The sequence below is a fragment of the Phascolarctos cinereus genome, unplaced genomic scaffold, assembly GCF_003287225.1.
Source record: "Phascolarctos cinereus isolate Bilbo 61053 unplaced genomic scaffold, phaCin_HiC Scaffold_5;HRSCAF=322, whole genome shotgun sequence".
Classification (NCBI taxonomy): domain Eukaryota; kingdom Metazoa; phylum Chordata; class Mammalia; order Diprotodontia; family Phascolarctidae; genus Phascolarctos; species Phascolarctos cinereus.
The window spans coordinates 131,154,618-131,175,336 of record NW_027555958.1 but is presented as its reverse complement, the minus strand read 5'-3'; positions in this window follow the sequence as shown (position 1 = coordinate 131,175,336).

The window sequence follows — 20,719 nt, the reverse complement described above, 5'->3', positions numbered from 1 at the left end:
CATTAATCTAAAATTACCTTTAAAATATCTGTTTAAGTAATCTGAATTTTCCATCTAGATAAAATCCAATTGTTTCCAACTGTTGCTGATTGTACTATTCATTAGCTGTAAAAGGGGTGCTGAAACAAAGGGCCCAATGAATGGCTTATGATATACAGATGTAAAAGGAAAAAAAGATAATGGTTTGGAAGTGAGTCCAGAATGCTGTTTTCTCCTGGCTAGAAGCTTAAGCCAAATGGTTAAGAATATTATGGCTTAGATTTTTTTAAAAAAAATTTCCCAAAATTGCATCTGGAGTTTTTTCTACTTTCAGGCTAAAATGGGTTGATTGCCATTCTTGGCTGAATGGCAAGAGGTTGGGTGAGTAAGAAGCAGGAAAGTTAGGTAAGTTCATTGCTTCCCTTCACCCCTCCCATTATTCTCTTACAAAACTAGATAGTACCTGAGTGAGGGATTGAGTGGAGTTATTGACTAAAGGAAAGTCATGCCCCTGGGACCAAATAAGGAAAAATCTGGGAAAGAGTGACTGTTTATATTCAGAAAGTGGGAGCTAGCTGAAGAGGCAGTAGACAGTTCACCTGTGAAAGTAACCACCTCCAAACCCAGTTACTGTTACACCTGCCTACAAATACCTTCCCACCTTGCTGTCTTGGAGGAATACCTTCTACCTTAATGTAACAAAATTCTATACATTCGTCCAGGCTCTCTTCAAATGCTTTCTCCTCTGGACTTATTCCCTGATTGCTCCAGATGGAATAGATTCCTCCCTCCTTTGAACTCCTCAGGACTTAGCATCCTTCTTTGCATACTTCCCACACAGTACTTGTTATTAAATAATGGAGTCTTATGTTGGGGGGGGCATTTAACTCATTGGAATACTCATTTTGGGCAAAAAGAAAAAAGAAGAGAAAGGAAAATGACAATTGAAATCGTGCTGACAATTTAGCCTGCCATTTTCTTTCAACATATTTCCCAAGTGAGCTGATGTGAGATAGGTGATGGCATAATTACAACTAGATATGAGGTCCTTTCAAGAATAATTTCCTTCTGAATCATCAATTTTTCCTCTAGTTAATTTTTTGCCTGTTTTATTTTCTTCTCCAAGTCCTGGTTCCCTACTTTCTTCTAATCAATAGCTTAACTGGATATTGTGAAAATTATAACTTACGTGCAATTGTTTCCATAGCTACCAACTCAGACTCTTCTGCTTTCTGATACAGATTGACTTCTTTTAAGAAGATCATAGCCTTTTTTCAGCTACAATTATTAAAATAAACCCAATTATACTTTATGAGCTTTTTAAAGAATTTTCAATGGTAATTTTGACTATTTGCCTTACGACATTAAAACCTCCTCAACTGTGTAAGGTAGCCATTTGTATTAACTGTTAGCTCTTCTATAAGGTTGTGAATTCTTTGAGAGCAGGGATCAAGTCTGGTACAATTTTGAATATCACATGTAGTAGAATGCCTTGCGCATATTATGCATTCAAAAATATGTATTATTTGTGTGTGTGTGTGTGTGTGTGTGTGTGTGTGTGTGTTTAAAGGAATGAATGAAACATATCAAGGGATAACAATTCTCTGAAATTTCCAAGTCCTTTTCTATGTGACCTTTTTGTAACTTCAGCTTTGGGAAACAGAAGGATAATATTAAAAACTGGTGAGTACATAAATGCCACAGCACAATGAGAAGAACAAAGAGTAAGTTTTGAGGAGGCCCCAGATTGGGAGAAATTGCTTTAGGCATCTAAATAAAACTGGCAGAAAAGACAGAGGTGAGATCAGGGAGAAAATTTTCCAAGCCTTCATAATCCATAAATATACCTAAAAGGGGGAGGAATTATTTTTTAATGAGGAGGACAATGTGGAATCTGACCAAGATTTAGGGTATACAGAAGTGGAAAGACACCAGAGAAAGGAGGAGACATGGAGGAGAGAAGAGAGGGAAACCAGCAGAATTTCTCAGCTCTCTCAAAGGAACCTTCTGACTGCCTGCATGATGAGGCCCATATGGGTCTAATCCCAGGAGAATGTTACAGCCAGAACAGCTGTGCTTAAAATGGTTTTATTATTTATTTTCTTCATAATACAAGCTGCAAAGTAATCAAATTACTTAGAAAAATATAAGGTTTTTTTTCCATTCTGTTTTCTCATTGTGGAAAAAAAAATGGTGGGGGAATCAAATATTTCCTGATCTTTCTAAATTTTCAAATTACATTTCAGAGAACATCTATCTGCAAACTAGAACATGTTGGTTGAGTCTGCCCTTCAACTATGATTTTTATAGGTCATGTGGCACCTGAGTTTTGTTTCCCCAGCCAGTCAAAGGCAAAAATAACCTACCAATGAGTTTTGAGGTAAGGAATAGGAACTATCTCTATTATGCTATGTTCCCTGCATCATAGAAGATAGGCAAAGATTCACCTATGGCAAACACCCAGGTATCTAAGAAAAAGTTTCAATTATGGAAAGTCCTGAGCTAGATAAACAGCTCTCTTGTTAGGATTTCCTAGCATTTATATTGTACCTTAGTTGGGGATAGAGGTGGAGAGGAGATACAATGTATACCAAATTATGATGAAAATGATAATTCTACAGATGTATTATTTAATAAAACTCTTTCCTGCCCCCTTCTTGAGAACTAATGTGGTAGGAGTGTTAGACTAGGTATCAGGAAACCTCGGCTCAGATTTCACTTTTAGAAGCTACTTTTTCAGACACTATCAGACAACTATGACTAGCATGTCATTTAACTTCTTATAGCCTCAGTTTTCTTATCTATAAAATGGGGATAATAATACTTGTGTTATCTAGCTTACAACATCGTTGTGAGAAAAGTACTTTTTATAATTTTATTAATATTTCCAGGATCTGGTGCCTTCCATCCTGGGAGCAAGGCCAGCATTATTCCTACCTTATTACCTTGGAAATTAAGGACAAAAGAAGAAAGGGATAGAGATATAAATAATATAGATTTTTTTTTTTGAAGTCTGGACTTGTGATTTCATCAAAGTAGGGAGATCCCTTGCAAGGAAATCCAGTCTACCAATGAAGTCAGCAACCAGTCTGCAATTTTTAATATTTGAGAATTGTCTTGGCATCAGGAAGACTTGAATTTAAGCCCTGCCTCTTGAACTTACTAGCTGTATGACTCTGGGCAAATCAATTAATTTCTCAATGTTCAGGATAACTCTCAATATTCTAGGTCAGTGCTTCTTAAATTGTGGGTTGTGACCCCATGTAACTGAATGTGGGGGTCATGAAAAATTTGGCAACAGTAAAAGGTTTCTGAACACAAAATGACCACAAATTAATTCAAAATCAGATGTGTAATGAATCCAAAGTTTTCCTGGCAGTGCTTTCCTGTGTTGCATCGTGCAACTTCATTGCAGCCTTGGTTCTGAATATACAACATGTGCACTTTGCACTGCACATGCTGTCATGCCACACAATGCCAACAAACGCTGCCAGAAATACCTAGGATTAGATTCAAAGCTATTGTATGTTATGAATTGCAGTGTTTTTACTGTACATACAAAATCGTTAAATGAATTTTGGCTTGGGATTAGGACAAAATTTTCAACAATTTCTGAAATGGCCCTAAACATTTTGTACTATGCATCTATGCAAAAGTGGCATTCTTACCATTGATGATTATAAAATCAAAATATTGATCAACTCTGAAAAATGTTGAAGATACTTTACATCTATTCACCAAGATTTTATTCTTTATATAAAAATAAATAAGCACGTCCATCTCATTAGTATGCAAATTTGCCTTCATGTGTAAGAAATGATAAAAGTGTATTTATATATAATATATATACATATGTGTGTGTGTGTGTGTATATATATATATATATATATATATATATATATATATATATATATATATACATGGTTCACCAAAGGATTGTTTTAAAATAGATTTCTTTATTATTTATTATCAGTAAATGTTTGATTTGTATACCTATTTTATATACTTATATACCCAGGGTCACATAAAAATTTCTTGGGAGAAAAATGGTCACAACTAAAAAAAGTTTGAGAAGTCCTGCTCTAAATTATAGATGAGATGCTGATAAGAATCGGTGGAAGGAATGTCTACATCTCAAACTTCCTATGTGGATTAAATCACAGTTCTGTCCCATTCTCTCCCCCATTCCATCCTCCTCAAAAAAACATCCCTAGTGCTTAACACAGTGCCTTGCACGTAGTAGGTGGAATAATAAATGCTTGTGAGTTGAATTGAAAAGAAACAAATTAAATTGATTACTGAATATCATAAAACCTCCAAAGCTTTGGACAGATTCTTTATAGAGGATTTCTGGGAGGACATGACAGATAGAGGCAGATAATGGTGCAATGGAAACAGTAATATACTGGTAATCAGATGATCCAGATTCAAATCTTACCACTGCTGTTAACTCTCTGTATGACTTTGTGTGAGTTTCCTAAGCTCTCTTGGTTTCAGTTTCCTCATCTATAAAATAAGAAGTGCAGACTAGATGCTCTGTAAGATCTCTTACTATTCTAAATATGTGATCCTATAAGAATTGTACAGAATGAAATGGGCTGCCTTTGGATGCAGAATTGTACAGATGGATTGTAATCTGCACCTATGGAAGGAAATGTCCACACTGAAGAGATCACAGATATTCCATGATTTTCCCTGATCTCCAGTATGTGTTAATCCCACTTTTGTCAATATTCTTCCCTGACCATGCAAATCATCCACAATTGAACTCACATTTTCTTCCCATCCTCTGCTACAAATCCAACCTTTGCAGTGTCTCTAATTATTGATAGTATTTCTTATCTTTCAGTCATCTTGATTCATATGTTTGCAGTGATCTGAGACTCTTCTTCCTTCCCATGTTCATATCTCACCAAGGCCTACTCATTCTTACCTCTGCCACTAAAAAAACAATTAGCAAGGTCCTATTATATGTCAGGCGCCTTGTAGAGTACTTCATAAATATCATCTGATTTTAATTTCACAACAGCCTTGAGAGGTAAGTGCTATTATTATTTCCATTTTACAAATAAGGAAACTGAGGCAGAGGTTATGTGATGTGAGCAGGGACATACAGCTAGTAAGTATCTGAGGACTGACTTGAATTCAAGTCTTCCTGACTCCAAGTCCGGTGCTTTAAGATCTACTGTGCCACTTAGAGATATCTTTCATATCTCTCCTTTTCTTCACATTTCAACTATCATTACCATAGATTGGATTTTCATTATCTCTTGGCAGTACTACTGGAATATCTTTTTAATTAGTGTCCCTGACTCCAGCTTCTTCTCTCTTCACTCCATTCTTCATACTTCTGACAAAATAATTTTCCTAATTCATAGATCTAGTTACACAATTCCACTACTTCAGTTGCTTAAAGCTCTCTGAAAGATAAAAACCAAACTAAAAAAATCCAATTCTTTATATTGACATTCAAGACTTATTGTAATACTCTTCCAACCCATGTCTTTATGGAGGGAATAAACATATTGACAAGGCCATAGACACATTAAAGTACTTTGTACCTGAAAAGTTATTTGGAAATCATTTCTCATCTGACTATGGCATCAAGCAAACTCATCCCTTTTGATACTAATAACCAAGGAAGAAGTAGACATTTTCATTTTTTCTTTTTAAATTAATTAATTAATTTATTTTTTATGTTTCAACATTCATTTCCACAAGATTTTGAGTTGCAAATTTTCTTCCCATCTCGCCCCTCTCCCCACACAAAAATGGCATGCATTCTGAATGCCCCTTCTCCTAACCTGCCCTCCCTTCTATCTCCCCCTCCCCTTCTCTTATCCCCTTCCCCTTCTATTTTCCTGTAGAACAGGATAGATTTCTATACCCCATTGCTTGTATATCTTATTTCCCAGTTGCATGTAAAAACAATTTTTAACATTTGTTTTTAAAGCTTTGGGTTTCCAAATTCTCTCCCTTCCTCCCTCCCCACCCACCTTCATTGAGAATGCAAGCAACTCAATATAGGTTATACATGTGTAGTCATGCAAAATACTTTCATAGTAGTCATGTTGTAAAAAAACTAACTACATTAACCTTCATCCTATCCCACCCCCATTTATTCTATTCTATCTTTTGGCCCTGTTCCTTCTCAGAAGTGTTTGCTTCTGATTACCCCCTCCCCAGATCTGCCTTCTGATCTATCATCCCCTCTCTCTTATCTCCTTCCCACCTATTTTCCTGTAGGGTAAATGGACTTGCATACCCAAATGAGTACGCATGTTATTTGATCCTTAAGCTAAATCTGATGAGAGTAAGATTCACTCATTCCTTCTAATCTTCCCCCACTTCCTCTCCACTGTAAAAGCTTTCTCTTATCTGTTTTATGTGAGATAATTTACTCCATTTTACATCCCCTTTCTCTTTCTCCCAGTATGGTCCTCTCTCATGCCTTAATTTTGTTTTTAGATATCAGCCCTTCATTTTCAACTCACCCTGTGCCATCTATCTATCTATCTATCTATCTATCTATCTATCTATCTATCTATCTATCTATCTATCTATCTATCTGTCTGTCTATCTATGCATTTATTTTTTCCCCTCCAACTACCCTAATACTGACAAAGGTCTCGTGATTTCCAAATATCGTCTTTCCATGTAGGAATGTAAACCCTTCAACTTTAGTAAGCCCTTTATGATGTCCCTTTCCTGTTTACCTTTTCATGCTTCTCTTGAGTCTTGTATTTGAAAGTCAAAAATTTTTTATTCATCTCTGGTCTTTTCATCATGAATGCTTGAAAGTCCTCTATTTCACTGAATATTCATTTTCCCCCCTAGTACATGGTTAATTTTTGTGTATGTGCCATGTACCACCGAGAAAAAAGTGTATTCCTTTCTATACCCATTTAATTTTCTCCAGAGGCCTACTCTATTCACCTCCTTAACTTCTTTCTTGTTTATTTTGTGGTAAGATTTTTCTAGTTCAGAGAGGGCTCATTAAAGTTCTCCAGTAGTATAGTTTTGCTGTCTATTTCTTCCTGTAACTCCTTGTACTTCTCCTCTAAGAATTTGGATGCTATACCACTTGGTACATATATGTTTAGTAATGATACTACTTCATTGTCTAGGTGTCTTTTAGCAGGATATAGTTTCCTTCCTTATCTCTTTTGATAGGATCTATTTTTTGTGTTTACTTTGTCTGCTTTTTTTTTAAACTTTAGCTGAAGCATAATATATTCTAGGATTATACATTTTCTTAGTTATATCTGTCACTTAACCTTTGTGGGGCTTAGTTTCATCATCTGTGAAAGGAGAGGTTGACTACATAGCCTCTGAAGTCCCTTCTGGCCGTATGATCTTATGGTTCTCTGATTTGACAATCAAGTCATTGTCTATCAAGCTATATATAATTACATAAGCTTTCCCCCAAATACTTGTGTTAATTAGTAGTGATAGTTTGGTAGGTATAAGCTCATTAATCTCAAAACTCATACATGGGTATGTTCTGAGATCATTGATAATTTAGCTCATCTTCTTGCTTTCAGGTGATCCACACCTAAGAAATATTTTAGACAGAAGATAATTTTCTCTGGCTAAGGAAAGTCTTTGAAGTAAGAAATTCTGCATCATCTGCTTTTTAATAATACATTTCATGTATTGTGAAATTTTATTTATTTACTATCATGAAATTTTTATTTACATCTACCAATCAGTATCAAAACCACATTATAAACAATTTCTGCCCTTTCTAAAAATTCATCACAACAGATTTTTTTATACTTAAGACTTTCATATATATACATATATATGTGTATATGTATATATATATATATATACATATATACACACACACACACACACACACACACATATACACATTTATTCTTATCTCCTCTCTTCCCTCCCCCCTTTTGGATGGGGGGGAATGTATAAAACCAAGTGTGTCCCTTAGATTTTCTTGACTTCTTGCTTGCTGTTCTAACTTTGATGACAGAATTACTCAACTTCTCTTGGCCTTAGAGGTTTTGCTAGATGAGGGATTTTGACATTTTTATTATCATGGACTCCATTGGCAGCCTGCTGAAGCTTAAGGAACCTTTCTCAGAATAATGTTTTAAAATTATTTTAAAGGAAACCAATCCAATTGAAATAAAATTTTGTTTGCTTGTTTGTTTGTGATTAAGCCTTGTTATATTACCAGGGCTGAAAGTGCATTGGCCATTCACAGGCCCAATCTCAATACTGAATGGTATTAGAGATTTAACCTGGTTTAGTTTTCTAGTCCTGGGTTGATTCACCCCTCCTTAGGAAATGATGACCTCTCTCATTTACGATGTGTAGAAACAATACCATGATCATTTACCTTCACATACCACATAATAATCTAATTTTGGTAAACCTATATTGTCCTACTGAAGGCAAAATAATTACTAATACTATTTTGAAAGCTTTAGTATTTTTGAAGGTACGTATTTTCTTATAAGCCAGATACCAGAATTTATTCGCTTTTACTTGACACTCACGAAGTGTCTAAGACCTCAGTATCCATCAGTGCCACTCTTAGAGGAAAGGAATCCCCATTTTTATGTACCCAGTAAATGGTCATCTTCCTTTACTTACAAACCTCCCAAGTAGGACTTAAAGGGAGAAAGGTATCTATTAAGTAATTTATTTTAATTATTAAGAAGTTTTTCCTAACATTTGATCCAAATTTTCCTCTTTGTAACTTCCATCCATTCTACCTAGTTCTGGCTTCTGGGGCCAGAGAGAGAAAGTCTAATCCCTCCTCTGCATGACAGCTCTTCGAATACTTGAATTCAATTTTTATCCCCCCCCCCAAAGTTTTCTCTTCTTATTTTTTTTCTTATTGACACTATTTCTTTTTTTGGGGTTCAGAATTTCATTCTTAATCATCTTGATCATCTCCCATCTCTCCTGGCCTGACTTTCTCTATAGCATTTTTATTCATGGGATTTTACTGATGTTTCATTTTACTCATTTGAAATCTGCTTTCAGAAAATCTAATGTGTAAGTCAGACTATGCCTCTATTACTTCTCTATCTATATCGCAAAACATAAGAAGGAGTGATTACTTTCCCCCAGAGTACACATCATTTACACTTCAGCAACCAGTTCCTTACAGTTAGTGAGATTAAGACTGAAGACAGAATTTCCCCTTATTGGTTCAACCACCCTTCAGAAGGATGAAATTTTCACAAAGGAAGGTCAGAAAGTTCCTAACTGAGAGAGAGAGAGAGAGAGAAAGAAGAGAGAGAGAGAGAGAGAGAGAGAGAGAGAGAGAGAGAGAGAGAGAGAGAGAGAGAGAAATTCAGTACAGTGTATGAATAGAAAACTGAAGTTTTCTATCATTACTATATCATGCCTCCATTCCAAATTTTTGATCTTTTTTATAAATTTGTCTATTTTCTTTCAGTCTACGTGGTCTATAGTATACTCTAATGGAATAAAATAATGAAGTTCTTAATAGTATCTGGGACTATATGATATTATCTCTATATACATTATATACATAAGGTAAAATAATTCTAAATCTTTAATACAGAAATATCAACTAAAGAGTCACTGCATTATTCTAAAGTCTTTTGAACAAGTACTCACCTCAACAGCTCCTTTTGGCTTCCCCTAATGTTTCTGCTTGGGATAGGTGAAAGGCTCTAAAGATAGGTTTGAGTTTTAAGCAGAGTGGATCTTCAGCTTTTTTTGATGAAACTACTATGAAACTTTTATGTTCTATTGAAGGCAGAATAGTATAAACATGCTGAGCGTGCGGACTGGCAAAGATGGTTGGTTCAGCTCTATAATCCTGGAGGCGTGGATTGTGATGATGATGGAGAACTTTTTGCCAGCATGGTGCATATACTTATGGGACCTGTTATAAGACAAAAAAGTTCCTGCTTCTGCTGACTGAGAACAAGCTGGGACCCTGCATACTCCTGGCCCTGAGGGGCAATCAGACCATGGTGGAGATTCTCTGTCTGATGCTGGAATACAACATCACAGACAACAATGACACCCAATTGCAAATCATCTCCAGGTCAAAAAGACCTGGGTTCAGATTCTAATTATGATATTAACTGTGTGACTTTGGGTGATTCATTCAACCTCTTAGAGACTTAATTTCTTCATCTGAAAATATAGTTAATAATCCTTGCACTACCTAACTCATAATGTTTCTAGGGCTGTACTCTGTGAATTTTAAAATACTCATTGACATGAATTATTATCTTACTCTTCTATGATCTTAGGATCATAGATTTAGAGCTGGAAGGGATCTCAGAAGTCATCTATTCTAACTTCTCATTTTACAGATGAGGAAACTGAAGCCCATGAAGGTTGTGACTTGTCCAAGGTCATTCAAATGGGAAGATTCAGAGGTGGTATTGTTCCAAGTAGTTCAGATAAAAATAGTCTGAGAATGTCACTTTCCTGCTATTTATTCTTTTATGTTTAATGTTCTATGGACCACTGCAGAGGTAGATAAAGTAGCTGTTATTATTGTGTTCTAGGCTTGTGATTTCATCAGTGGAGGGAACCACCTATCTGGAAATACCTCTCTGGCTATATATCACCAAGTCACTTATAATTTATAGTTAGAAAATATAGCATCTGGGACCCTAGGAGATTAGGTGATTTGTTCCCATGGTCCACAACTAATATATATTAGAAGTAGGACTGGAACCCAGATATCCCAGACTCTAAGGCCAGCATTCTATCCACTATTCCATGATGTTTCACTTGGGAATTATGCATATAAATTATATTAAAATAATCCATTAAGCAGCCATATGGCCTTTTGCATAGTATGAATGCAGTCAATGCTTTGCTTAAAATGAAAGTTTAAAAAAAGAGTTGTGAGTTTATGACCAACAATATATGGCTCCTGACTTCATCATTCCACTGAAACTGCTCTCTCCAAAGTTACTAATGATCTCTTAGTTGCCAAATCAAATAGCCTTTTCCCATTGGTCATTCTCCTTGACTCCTCTGCAGCCTTTGGCATCATTAATACTCCTCCTTAACACTTTTTTCTCTTGAGGTTTTCAGGACACTACCCTCTCAGTTCCCCTCCAACCTATCTGATTTCTCCTTCTTCATCTCCTTGCAGGATCCTCTTCCAGATCATGACCTCCAACCATAGATGTCCTTCAGGGTTCTGTCCTGGGCCCTCTTCTCTTTTTTCAACACTATCAGCCCCCCTGGATTTAATTACCAGCTCTATGCTGATGATTCTTAAATCCGCCTATTCTGCTTACCTTCAATCTCACATCTCCAAGTACCTCTCAGACATCTCAAATTGGATGTACAGTAGACATCTTATATTCAATATGTCCAAAATGGAACCCGTTATCTTTCCCCCAAAACTTTTTCCCTTCCTACCTCCCTTTTATGGTAGAGGGCAACATCAGTCTCCTGGTTCCTCAGGCTCACAAACTTGGAGTAACTCTGGATTCCTTACTATCTCTCATCCCTCATATTCACGTTGATTTCACCTTTGCAACATCTCTTAAATGTGTCCCCTTATCTCCTCTGATGCCACTATCATTCTAGTGAAGGTCCTCATTCCCTCATGCCTGGATTTTTGCAATAGCCTGCTGGTGAGTCTACCTGCCTCAATGTTTATTTCCTTCCTGCCATCCTCCATTAAGCCACCAAAGTTATTTTCCTAAGGCATAGGTCTGATCATGTCACTTCCTTACTCAGCGAGTTCTAATGGCTCCCTAATTCCTCCAGGATCAAACACAAAATATTCTGTTTGGCATTCAAAGCCTTTTTACAAACTAGTCTGCTCCTACTTTTCCAGTCTTCTTACACCTTGGTCTCTGACACATACTCTTTAATACAGTTTAGCTGGCCTCTTGGCTGCCCCATGAACAAAACATCTCATCTCTTGGCTCTGGACTTTTTCTTAGGCTCTCCCCCATGCCTGGAACACTCTCTCTCCTCTCTTCTAACTTCTTGTTGTTCAGTCATTTCATTCATGTCCAACTCTTCATGGCTCCATTTGGGGTTTTGTTAGCAGAGATATTAGAGTGGTTTGTTATTTCCTTCTCCAGCTCATTTTGCAGATGAGGAAACTGAGGCAAAAAGGGCTAAATGACTTGTCCAGGGTTAAGTGTTGAAAATAAAATTTGAACTCAGGTCTTCCTGACTCCAGGCCAGGTGCTCTATCCACTGTGCCAACTAGCTGCCTCTCTTTTCCAAATGCATTGCTTCCTTAAGTACCTACTAAAATTCCGTCTTCTTCAGAAAACTTTCCTCAACCTTCTCAATTCTAGTGTCTTCTCTCTGTTAACAATCTTACATTTATCCTATATATGCCTTGCTTTGTATGTATCTGTACACATTTTGTCTCCTTCATTAGATTGTAAGCTTCTTGAGGGCCAAGACTGTTTTTGCTTCTTTTTGTATTTCTAGCATGTAGTACAATTCCTGGCACATAGTAGATGCTTAATAAATGTTTATTGATTGATTGAATAATATTAATAAGGACACACTTTGTATACTTTTAACATTAGACTCTGCTTAAAATGTTTCAAGGAGGGAATTTAAGGCAAAGTTCTGGTCAAACTGGGAGATTTTCCCAACATAGAGTGGGAAAGTTTCTTAAATAATCTGATGACATAGTAGACTGAGGCCTATTGTTAGTAGCTAATAAACCCAAAGAAATTTCTCTGTCAGTCTTGGGTTATAGGGCTTCAGTCATTGAATGGAAATGAGAGATATAACACAGGTGACTTCTAATGATGGACTGAGAGGATCAGCCACACTTCTTGTGGCCTAGAGAAAAAAAATCTTAAAGTTTAAAAGTCAACTGAGATGATGTCTTGGATCAGAGGTGAGGGAGATTTCCCATTTCTGAGAATGTTGCCCTTAATTTATATAGAACCTGTGGTTGACTACAGCAGCAGCTGACAGGTTGACTGAGAGTACCAGGATGCTGGAGCTGACATGCTACAAGGCAATTGGGAGGGAGAGGTGAGGGAGTATGGCTCCCAGAGGTCTTGGCACACCCTGTATTGCCTAAGTGTTTAATGAGCTCATTGCACATTAAAATCAGGGATTTTGACTAGATGATTTCTAAGGTTCTGTCTAGCCATCAGATTCTCTTGCTCAAATAAGATAATGTTTGGAAAACACTTAGCACAGTGTTTGGCAAATAGTAGGTACTTAATAAATGCTCTTTCCTTTCCCCTTCTCTTCCTATTTTGAAAGATCTCCAGATTGCTTTATGTGAGACTATTCTTTTTTTATTGTGGTTTGCAGAAGTGGATTTTTCTGTCATGCTGGGCATCATGAGATAACTAATGTCATATATTTATTCACCTAGTAGAGTGATCTGAGTCTCTTCAAACCATACATTGATATTCAAGAAAAAGAACTCAATTCCTCCTGCTAAAACTGGTATTAATTAAAAAAAAATAGGCATAACAATGGAGTATTTTGTTGAGTGGCCAGATAGGTGTCTCAGCTGCCTTTCTCAGCCCTTACAGGAAGTGCCATATCTCACAGGATTAGTACCACATGTCTGTTCTGAGGGAACCTTATATCACTGATTTAAAAAAATCCAGTCCTCCTAGTGTACATGGCATTGGTGCATTCAGAAACTTTCTTGATGTTCTGCTAAAGATTACAAACAATGAGGCTTATCTGGACCACCATTCTCTAGGTTACACACACTGGATGCCAATGTCAAGCTGGCATGATGTGATTCCCTTTGTTTTTGTTATTATCTATGGCATCCTCTGGATTATACTGTTAACAGCAGTCTTATATTTTTTTAGGTGCACATTGAGTGAACAGCAGTTGAAAAATATTTCCAAAATGAATGTGTTTTGGCAGGCTTATGATCAGAATATCATTATTATAGAAGGGAAAATGCTCTCTGATGTTAGACCATTTTTATTTTATGAAAGTACTCTCCTTCCCACTCATATTTTATATATGTTGAAGTGGCCTTGTCTGAGACTTTGAGTGGAAAATTTGGGTCATAAAACATATATACATACAAACATATGAACATACATTCCTTCCTTATGAACATTAGTGTGTTTGTGAAACAAAATGATTCAGTGTATTCTTTGTTTTCATTACTTAAATATAAATGTATATATAATACATCTCTATCTATATTTTACTTAGTTAAATTGAGACATGAACCTAAATTGCATTTGGATTTTTGCCCAGGTATTATGAATATTGTGGGATTAAGAGTAGATGACACAGGATACACAATAAACTCTATCAGTTAAAAAGAAGCTTTTAATTCCCCAGAATGCAATCTTAAAATGGCTAGTGACCAGTCTGCACTCTTAATAAATAAACTTCAACAGGTTTAAAGGTTAGGTTCAACTAATAAGCTCTGAAAGTTAACACATCTCATCTTAATACTCATCTAAACTTTTCCAGATTTGTGGAGCTTAGCTGAAGTGGTCATTCTCTGAGCAGGCTTCCCCCTCCCCTCAGCCGCACCCCAAACCAGTGAATTCTGCTGCTTCCTAATTCCATCAGAGGCTAGAGTGCCATAAAAACAGACCTTTTGGAGGAATAATGATATTTTCCTTGCCAACCCTCATTCTGATCAAGAAGCAGCAAGAATAACAACCAAATGTACCCAATGTACTCAAGTGCAAACAAGAGGAAGGGCTGGGAATGCTTTTTAGCACAGACGAATTTTTCTCTAGTTTATTTCTTAAGATACCAGCTGTAAGGGGTTCTCATGTGCACCATAGTTCTTCCTGCCCTCACTCCCGCTCCCATGCACCAAATCCTGCCCCAGTTGTATTTTAGGTTCTTTATTTTTCTTTCTTTCCTTATTGGTATTGTTTTCAGAGTCTACACACTGTCTAGTGAGGAAGCCTTAGGCTGAGGCCATGAAGGCCATGGGCCTTTTCCAGTTCCTGTCCTTTAGTTGTCCTAATAGCTTGAACTCTTCATTGCTATGTATTCAATCCCTCTCCTCACTACAAATACATGTCTTTTAATCTCACATAGGTCCTCACTGCAACAAAACTATCATTCTACTCCTACTCAATCTTTTAGCCACCCTTCTCTTAGCAATATCTATTCTAAACCTTCCTGTCTTTCCTCTAGCATCTCATGGCACTCTGTGTCATCACAATTACCTTCGCTGAGGACAGTGAATCATACTTTATTGAAAACACTGAGTTGATTTTCTGAGAGCTCCCTCTTCTCTCCTCAAGGCTCAAATGAAAAGCTCAGTGTTAAGTACTTTACTATCCTTAAAATGCTATATAAATGCTAATATAACAACAATCATGATTATGACAATAATTAAAATAATAATAATAATAATTAGAATAATAGCTATTATTGTTCACCTATAGTCACAAGGTCCAGTCCAGCAATGATTTTCTCTGAGTCTTCTACTGTACTCCTGCTGAACTCAAGCAATTTAGTGAGTAATGCAGGGAGATGTTGGTAACTGTTTAAGAATTGGGCTCCCTGGGGGAAAAATGTATATACTTTTCAAATGAATCTGTGTTTTTAACACTTTTTAAAGTCTAGAAAACACACGAAAAATAAATGAAACCTTGATTCATGTGTTGCAGATTAATGAGGTATAAATGTTATCACTGAAAATTTAACAATAATCTCTCAGAGCTGGCATATATCCAGACCTATTCTCTCTTCTAGTCTCCCATAACCATCTACCCTTTGGACTACCCTTTGGACATCTTGATAGTCATCATGTCCAAAACAGAACTCATTTTCCTTTCCTTTAACTATCCTCTTTTCCTGACTTTACTATTCCCATTGAGAGTATAACTATCCTCTCAGTCACCTAAGCTAATAACCTTGGTATCGTTCTCTGTTTCTCACTTACATTCCCTTCACATATCCAATCTCTTCCCAAATCTTGTCATTTCTTCCTTCACAATATCTCTAGTATGTGTTTCATTCTCTGTAATATAGCCACAACTCTGGTTAAGGTCCTCATCATCTCTCATAGATTGTTGCAATAGCTGTATGTTATTAGACTTCAATAGTCTCTCCTGGTGATGTTTCTAAAGTCTATGCCTGACAATTTTACCCTCCTGCTCAATATGGTCCAGTGGCTCCCGAATTATTGCCTCCTAAACCTCTTCAATTATAACTCCTCTGTCATTTAAAGTTCTTTATCTGGCTACTTCCTACCTTCTCAATCTTATACTTTTTTTTTCCCATCCCCAAACTGTATGACCCAGCCACACTAGCCCACCTGCTGTTCCTCACAGAAGGCACATCATCTCCTGGTTGTCCCCCATGCCTGGAATGACCTTCCTCTCTTAGTTTTATTGGCTTCTTTCAAGACTCAACTCAGATCCCACTTTCTAAAGGAGGACTTTCCTAGTCTTCCCAGACAATAGTACCTTCACCTCTGAAATTACCTTCTATCTACCCTAGATAAATTACATATTACTTGTTTTTTCATGCTTGTCTCACACATTAGAAAGTATACCCTTTCAGATTATGGACACTTTATATCTTTATCTCTCATTTCAGTATTGATTGCTTACTGTTCTTTCTGTTTTCATAAGCCACAATCCAGAAGATGTAACCCTATTTTTTAAATATAATTTATGTGACCAGATATCATGCCCTGATGTTAACTCTTCTCTTGTAAACTTAGGTCATTCAGTTGGAAAAAAATATGAAAACATCAGCATCCCCAGTTTCTTTAGTCTCCCATCAAGTACTTAAAATTCATGATTAGAGCATAAACTCCATGAGGACAGGGATTATCTCACTTTTGGACAAAAATATTTAAAAAATCAATACAGTATAATTTAGAGGCTGGAGAAAATATTGTCAACTGGAAGTGATTAAAAAAGGGTTCATGTGGAAGGTGTCACTTTAACAGCATTTTGAAGTATACTAGAGGTTTTAAGATATATCAGTAAAGAGGAAGCATATTGATTAAATAATGATGCATTCAAAGTTTTTGGCTGTATCAAACATTCCCTGATAAACCCACAAAATTGGGTAATGGTAAATGGATGTCATGAGTTTTGGCAAGCTGTTCCCTCACATCTTGGATGCACACATCTTCAAGACAGAACACCTCCCAATTAATCATGTCAAGTCAACATATGTCCGCCTCCATAACCATACACAGGAAGTCACCAACCAAGGGATTTCATAATGATAAGACTTGAGAAACAGCTATATACATGAAACTGTATCACCTCATAAGTAATTGTGGGTTAAGGATTTCCATCTGGGGTCCAGGTGTCTCCAAAGGGGACAAAGAGGCTGCTTGGTACAGTAGAAAAAGCACTGGACTAGACATCTGGAAGATCTGAGTTGGAAACCTGTCTTTGACACTGGTTATGTGACCATGGGCAAGACATTTAATTTCTCTGAGACTCTACCTCAAAGTGTTGTGAGGGTCAAATGGGATAGTATATGTAATATATTACATTATAGTATATTACAAAACTTTAAACTATTATAACATCTCAGCTGTGTTGTTATTCCCTAATTCTTCTTACATTTTTTGATGGAGGTCAGGTAGAAACTGTCCAAGGAGAAATTGCTGTCTTACTATTAAGGGATAAAACTAATACCTGTGATTGCAATAGCATAAGGAATTCTCAGATGAAGAAACACCTTCTACCAAACCAGGTTGACACTTTCTCTGCAATTTAAAAACCTTAAGAGGAACATAAAACACTGAGAAGTTAAACGACTTGTCCTGGGTCATATGGCCAATATGTGTGGGTGGTAGGACTTGAACTTAATATTTCTGAGTTCTAGATCAGTTCTCTATTAACTACTCCATGCCACCTGTATCCTGCTATTATTATTTTATATTTAATATTTGAGGTATTATTGTGCAGATGGATAAAATGAATGCTTTTTGTAAGGGAATGGGTATTGGGATGAAAGCTCATTTCCAGGGAGTCACAGAAACTATCTTTGGGACAACTCTATAAGCACATAGGATAATGGGAATGATATGTACCTTGCCCTGTTCCCATTTGGTTTTGATTTAGAGCTTTCCGTTCCAAGTAATTTGGAGATTGATATAGAAACATCTATTGAAATCATTGTTCTTAAACTTTTATTGATCATCTTATATATAGGTGGCTATGGATAATGGCTTTGTTATAACATTCTAAATATAGTTTGTTGAATTCAATCAATCAATCAATATTTATTATGTGACTACTATGCACTAAGAATTGTTTTTGATACTGGGGTTCAAAGACAAAAATAAGTCACTGCCATTAGGAAGCTTATATTCTAAGAGAAGAAAAAGTGTCATATTTAGGTATATATATAGAGAGAGCATATACAAAACAGATGAAAGGTAACCTTAGGAAGGAAGAGAATAGCACCTAGGTCTCATGCCAAAGGTGGCATGAGCTGAGTCTTAAAGTAGACCAGTGATTCCAAGAGACAGAGGTGGAGGGGGAGTGCATTTTAGGCATTAGAGACATCCTTTGCAAGAAATGAAGATTGAACATGAAACTTCATATGTAAGGAACAGAAAGAAGTTTATCTGGAGTAGAATGATTTCAGAGGAGTAATAAGGCTGAAAAGGTAGAACAGGGCCAGGGTGTGAAGAACATTAAATGTCAATCAGAGTTTATTTCTGGGGTAAGAATTCACTGAGTATAAGGGGTACATGGTAAGACATCTATGTTAAGAGAATGACTTTGGCAGCTGTATGAAGGCTAGACAGGAGAGACGAGAAACTCAAGACTGGGAGACCAATGAGAAAACTATTGCAATAGTCTAGTTGAGAGATTGATTTATTTATTAATACTGCTTACTTCTTAGCAGCAGAAATTGTTTACAGGTAGCAGGCTACAGCTGAAGAGCTTGTGAATGACTATGTACATCCTGAATTATTGTCATACCTACAGATCTGAGACTCATATCTGAAATCAGTTAAGTTATGGTGCCTCTAAAATCTAGTGAAGAGGTCTTTTCTTTCCCATCTGAATTTAGGAGCTTAAAACTCATCTAGTCAAAAATCCCTATTCTATAGATGAGTAAACTGAGACATAGAGAAATTAAGTGATTTGACCAAGGTCATACTTGTGCATGTGTAGTTCTGAGGCCTTACTTCTATCTAATATCAAAGATAGCTACTGAAGAAATAACAGATCTTTTATAAATAGGCTGGGGTGCAAGGGTTGCATTTGTAGAATAAGGATTTGTCATGGATTGCTTTTTAAAGGATAGCAGACGTCTGGTGCATAATTCTAGCCACTTTATGTCTTTCTTAACATCTGGCAGATGCCAAATTTTTGCAACCTATTTCTGTCGTACTTCTATCATTTCACTGCAGAATTTTTTTTTTACTGATGAATAAGCCTAAACACCATTGGAATCTCTTTTCTATAGTTTTTGGAAGCAGTGACCTGATCCTGAATAGCTATCATAAATCCCTCTATTCCTGTAAACAAATCCTCATCACTCAACCATTTGTTTAGTGCCTCTTTGTTGACATTTTATTATTTGAATTTATGTGGATTTTGCCCGTGGAGTCTTTTGATTCCCCCAGCAGATCTCCATTTCATAAGCTCCTTCTGAAGATAAATCAGTTTTGGTTCCATTCAAGAAATTCTGTGGTCAGCCTTTATTGCTTTGTAGAATGAGGTCTGTTTGTTACAAAAGTATTGTTGTACATTTTTTACCTGTTTGTCATAATAATAATAAATTGCATTTATATAATGCCTTAAAGTTTACAAAGTGCTTTACAAATAATTTCATTTAACCCCCACATCAATCCTGTTAGATAGATGCTTTTATTATCCCCATTTTAAATGGCAGGTTTTTCTCGGGAAACCTTCTACATCTTGTCATCCATTTTTATCAGGCCAAAACTTTACATTAAGGCTACTATTGCAATAAAGCATTGCTTGCCCTCAGTATGTCTTATTAAACTTTGGCATCAGGATGCCAAACAGTCTTTTAACATATGCAATCTTAGCTTTTTCCTGGATGGTCTTATATATTATTCATCTTGCCTCAAGAAAGGTATTTGTAGGAAGTATCATACGGTGGCAAGAATACAGGCTTTAGATTCAGAGAAACTTGGTTCAAAACCTGCCTTAATTTGTTTCATAGTGATTTATCACAAGTTTGTTGGGTTATATCATTAGAATTAGAAGAGACTTCAGGTCTCCTCATCATCTGTGCAATATGGAAAACTTAAAACTGAGATTCTTAACTATTTTTGTGTCATGGACCTCTTTTGCATTCAGGTAAAAGCTATGGATGTCTTCCAGAATAATGTTCTTAAAGGCATAAAATGATAATAACAATTGTTAACATTTATATAGTGCTTTAAGACTTGTACTTGACATTTTATTTCATTTCATCTTCAAAGCAAGTTTGGGAGGCAGGTGCTATTATTATCTCCATTTTATAGATGAGGAAATTGAGGCAGAGATCTTCCTGACTCCAGGTCCAATGTCGTATACATCATATCACCTGTCTATCTCTATCTCTACAATTTTCCTTTTAAAATACATACATACATACATACATACATATATATACACACACACACACACACATATGTACATATATTTAAGTAGGAAAATACTTATATCAAAATAAAAATTTAAATATTAAAAAAACCCCAAAGAAGTTCTCTTTTGGAAACTCTGACCTAAAATTAAGATAGGTTGATTTTAAAAGGCAATAAATTGTTGTGCCTTTCCTATTCTTGAGATAAAATTCTGAATAAACACTTAGTGCC